The sequence below is a fragment of the Montipora foliosa genome, chromosome 2 (assembly GCF_036669935.1).
Source record: "Montipora foliosa isolate CH-2021 chromosome 2, ASM3666993v2, whole genome shotgun sequence".
NCBI classification, from domain to species: Eukaryota; Metazoa; Cnidaria; class Anthozoa; order Scleractinia; family Acroporidae; genus Montipora; species Montipora foliosa.
In genome coordinates, this window is record NC_090870.1 from 45002814 (window position 1) to 45008188 (window position 5375).

The 5375-nt window shown below is 39.6% G+C and overlaps 1 protein-coding gene across 1 annotated transcript in view; it reads right to left on the reverse strand.

Moving 5' to 3' along the window:
• The window catches only part of LOC137991730 (N-lysine methyltransferase KMT5A-B-like), a 12842-nt gene extending 12408 nt beyond the window's left edge, over positions 1–434 (reverse strand). The window contains exon 1 of the mRNA XM_068836765.1: positions 1–434. This exon is cut by the window's left edge and continues 715 nt beyond it. The gene's annotated coding sequence lies outside the window, so the exon portion shown is untranslated.
• Positions 435–5375: the final 4941 nt, after the last annotated feature.

Consider the following 5375-nt stretch of genomic DNA (forward strand, 5'->3'; position numbering starts at 1 on the left):
ACATCTATCCAATGTTACACTAACATTATTTAGATTTGAGGGTATGTTGGCCTTGAAATCGGAGGCAACATTTAGCCGAGTCTTTATGAGGGTATGCAGACACTCATTAAGCATTAATTTCTTTTGAATTTTCTTCACGACTTATCTAGGAGTTTTTTTAATAAGAACAACAGGGCTGTTCGATAACAATTGTCAAGCAGAATTTCACGTTAACAAAAAGGAAAAGAAGAAAGGATATTCGAGCAGATGAGACACTGAGTTCACTTAGAAGCACAATTAGAAGTCTAACGATCCACGAGCAGTGAACTTCACCGCGTCAAGTGTGAAAAGACAAACTAATTAACCACGAGCAATGAGCTTCACCGCTCGAATGGCCGCTCACTAAGGAAGAGTATCTCACTTGGAAGCACAATTACGCCAACACGAGGCGAGGCCGATTGTTTCAAAACTTGATACAACACGAACTGCTAATTTTGTACATCTATCCAATGTTACACTAACATTATTTAGATTTGAGGGTATGTTGGCCTTGAAATCGGAGGCAACATTTAGCCGAGTCTGTATGAGGGTATGCAGACACTCATTAAGCATTAATTTCTTTTGAATTTTCTTCACGACTTATCTGGGAGTTTTTTTAATAAGAACAACAGGGCTGTTCGATAACAATTGTCAAGCAGAATTTCACGTTAACAAAAAGGAAAAGAAGAAAGGATATTCGAGCAGACGAGACACTGAGTTCACTTAGAAGCACAATTAGAAGTCTAACGATCCACGAGCAGTGAACTTCACCGCGTCAAGTGTGAAAAGACAAACTAATTAACCACGAGCAATGAGCTTCACCGCTCGAATGGCCGCTCACTAAGGAAGAGTATCTCACTTGGAAGCACAATTACGCCAACACGAGGCGAGGCCGATTGTTTCAAAACTTGATACAACACGAACTGCTAATTTTGTACATCGTACATCTATCCAATGTTACACTAACATTATTTAGATTTGAGGGTATGTTGGCCTTGAAATCGGAGGCAACATTTAGCCGAGTCTGTATGAGGGTATGCAGACACTCATTAAGCATTAATTTCTTTTGAATTTTCTTCACGACTTATCTGGGAGTTTTTTAATAAGAACAACAGGGCTGTTCAATAACAATTGTCAAGCAGAATTTCACGCTAACAAAAAGGAAAAGTTCACTTAGAAGCACAATTAGAAGTCTAACGATCCACGAGCAGTGAGCTTCACCGCGTCAAGTGTGAAAAGACAAACTAATTAACCATGAGCAATGAGCTTCACCGCTCGAATGGCCGCTCACTAAGGAAGAGTATCTCACTTGGAAGCACAATTAGAAGCCTTACGAGCCACGAGCAGTGAACTTCACCGCATCAAGTGTAAAAAGGCCAACTAATTCAGCCAACAAGCATTGGCAAATAAAAAATATAAATATATGTTACTCTGGTGTTTGAAATATAATCTATTTAAAAAAAAGGGCTTTGCACTTGCGTTCTTTTAAGGAGGCTCGAAAGGGTTTCAGCTGAGTGCGCGCACGTAAGTGACACACCCAATACTTAAGTTGCACTGCGCATCCTGTACTGCGCATACGGTGTGTCAATATTTGCAAATTGGTCAAATTTGTAACGTTGTAAATATGGCATAAGTCGATCATACACACTGAAACAGTTCTCACGTGAGAGAAGTTGGGAATGACTTTAACTCTTTGCGAATAAGCGCCAGCATTCCGAGAACACGGAGAATTTTGTTGTTTCGATCTACGATAATCGAGATAGACAGGTACGATGGTGGTTTACTCTTAAACGAGCACTGTGACCTATATTTTTTATTTCATAATTTTGGTGTACAAACTATCCCCTTTAAAACAAAAAATAAAATAAAAAATTTTCGGAAGGAAACAATAATATTGCTGAGAACGTGCACAAAGCCCCTTACCCAGTGATGTAAAATTATGATCTTGAAAACAACGATTCGACAAACATTTTGAGTGGACGTCGTTCTAAGTTGGGTGATTTTTCCATAAACAGTGTTCCATATGCTCTAGACTTTCTACCTATCAGGGGTTTTTTCAAATGGTACTTTAAAAACCCTCTCGTTTACTTATTTATCCTCATTGGGCCCATGAGGACTCTTTAAAGGGCCGGCGGTTTCCGTAATCAGATAATTTTTACGGGGTGCGGGGATTAGCCGCACGCCCAACCGCCAACCTGGAGGATCAGTGATTACCATTTAGTCTGGCCTCTACCCTTTGACCTGCCGCCAAGGTTGGACCTACTGGGGGAATACTCCAGACGGTAAAGCTCTCAAGGTCACTGAGGCACGCAAGCTCCCCCACCACGACAAGGCAGCAGTCTACGGGGGAGACCCTCTCGTTTAGCTACCGCAAAATGTACCCTAAGCCTATGAAATAACGCGCGTGATTAGTATCAGTACAGGCATCAATGGGGTAAGATTGGCCCATTATACCTCTCAAGCAAGCACGGTGACATTTTTTTCATTGCAGTTTTCAAAACTGGGTTAAGTAGGGAACATTCAGTGAAAGTTACAAGAAAATCGTTTGACAACTTTTTTTTTTTTCTGAGGAATCACCTTAAGCTGCTTACGTCAGCTCATGAATCAAAATGGGTGACCGGAGAATCACAGTGCCGAGCGAAATCGAACGAACCGGAAATAAAAGGTGCAAGTTTACTATCAATTTATCTTTAAAATTTGCTAGGTAACCCATGTTGAAATTTTTCATGCAAGTAGCATTCAGCTTTATCTAACATTTTGAAAATTTTTAAAAAATCTGTAGTGTGCAATTTTTTTTTAATATTAAGGGGCCTTTTTCCCTTTATCTTGATTTCCACACTACAGAATGGTTTTCAAATTTGCACAGGAAGTGAATATTACATACTTTCAAAAAAGCTTTAACAATATAGGTCACCGAGTTAATTTAAGAGAGAGTTTTGGTTACTATGGCAACAATATGACGTCATAAATTGTCTCGAAGGAAACTTTAACATCCCTGCCATAAGCCAATCCATGATTTGTTTCAGTAACTAAAAGCATAACATTTTTCTGTTTAATTGTCCTGACATGTACGTAAGTTGTAAGAAACCCTCTCGAGCCTCCTTAAGTTCTGAACTACTCTTCCACGTTCTGTGAAAATCTGCAGCGTTCTATATTAAAAATTTTAAGGCTTGGCTAGCATTTCACATGCCTTTAATTCAAGTGTTATATTCAGGGCACCCAACGACTAATGTCGGTTAATATCTGTCAGGATACCCTGGGTGCCAGAGGCCTCCTTGCGGTCTTACTTTTATCTTACTTTCTTATTTTTACTTCGAAGCCGCGAAAATAGCCGCGAGAAGACCCGCTCAATTCGTAAAGCGAATCTTTGGTACCCAGGGTACTGTTCGGAAGAAAGATGCTAGAATTTTCGAATATTCGAACACAGCCTTTCGAGTCACAGTAAAAATTTAGACATATTTCCGAACACATTGAATTTTATTCAGGTGCTTAAGAGTCAATCGTGATTTTGGAAATAGCAAAAAATTTGAAAATTTAAAACCTCTATCATTTCTGCCAAAGTTTGTTAGAGAATTAGTATGGGTAATCAAGTGGTGACGAGTGAAATCAGGGAATCATGCATGCGCGTTTGGTCCAAAATCAAATTAAAACGCGCAAATCACAAATCAGTTTATTCCCTAATTTCACGAGTATACCATTTGATTAGCTATTAAGATCATGTGTTACAAATTACGTTCATAAGACGCGGATTTTTTCAAACCTGGACGCCAATTTGGTACTGTAGGAAAAACTGCCATGGAAACATTGTTGTTATAAATTAACGCTGAAATTTCGCTCCAAAATTAAGGAGTAATTTGTCACTCATGTTATTATGTTTTAAACAAATGTCCCCTAAATTTTTCGAAAGTAGAATGGACTACTTCGTAGTGTATTTTTTTTTTAACCAGACCCGTCACAAATGCTAGATTCAGACGAGGATAGAAATTTCTACGGACCTTAAATTCCCATACAACACGCAACAGATAAGTCGTTCCGTAGGTCAACTACAGACTCACTAAACCATCTTTTGACGCATTGAAGAAACCATTTTAGGTAATGGGCCCTAGTCATTCTGTGGCCATGTTGAGTGCCGAGGGATTGAAAACTTTTATTTTGCCTAACCGAAACTCGTTCCCAAACATTATAAACTCGAAGCTCAGGGTACGAAATTTGTTGTCTATGGCCAATATGGCTGCCGTGCGAATAAGGCCCATTCTGACAAATATTGATGAGACACCAGGTCGTTGGGTGCTCCTGCATATTAGACCTTAAAACTGTGCAGCACTTAACTAGTATTCACTAATAGCGCCGAAAAGTGTGCCATGTAAGAGGTGCCGGTGGAAGAACATAATTTGGAAATGGGTCTGGGTCATCGTCGGGAACTCCGTAGTATTCCAGCCACCAGTTCGGATCTGGCGGGGGTGGTGGTGGTGGAGGATACTCTGTCCACTCAAAGCAAAACGGGTTTGGGCCAGAAACTGGACGAGATACGTGGTAAGTTGTCAATCGGGTCCGACAGTGCGGGCACCTGTCACGTACGCCTTCTCCAGCAAAGCGAAGACAACCCAAAAGACAATCTTCATGAATGTATTTGTTGCAACATGGGAGTGGTTTGGACGGTCGATGGTTTGGTGAATCCAAACAAATGAAACATTTTGTTTGGAGGAAAGATATTAATCGTTGTTTTGCCCGAGCCGGGCGGAACTTCCTTCTGTTCTTTGGCATTACTTGTTATCTGTAGAAATATAGCAGGATTATTGGGTTCTTAACGTGCTACTATGAATAAATTCGCATCTTTCCTTTCTAAGCCATTTAAGACATAAACATGTAGTCTGTACGAGAAGAAAGAATGCTGTTTACTATTTTCAAATATCTCTTTTTTTCCAGAGATATTCAAGCTTTTTAAATATGCAAATTAGCTAAGAGATGTGGTCGTAAACTCGACCGAATTTTGTTGAAGTATGATGAAAAGAGATATCTCAGCCAATTTGGATCAGAAATGCTTGATTCCTTGCAATAAGATTCTAGTAGATGTGCTCCACAATTTTGTTACCATGGCAACATACTTGGTTCGAGACCTCCCTGATATTAAAGACTTTGCTGGTTACATTTGGCGTTTTATTTTGATATTTGCCAATCGTGCCTTATCTGCATGATCCTGCAAGCATATAAATATTAGGTCGAGTTTGTGTCCATGTTAAATGTTTCATGAAAAATATTAAAATCAGGTCGGAGGGAACTCGAAAAAGAGTGAGTGGCCAATTTCTTTAAAGCTGTTGATGTGTTGCCTGTAGAACTATTTCCCTACCAAGTTTCAA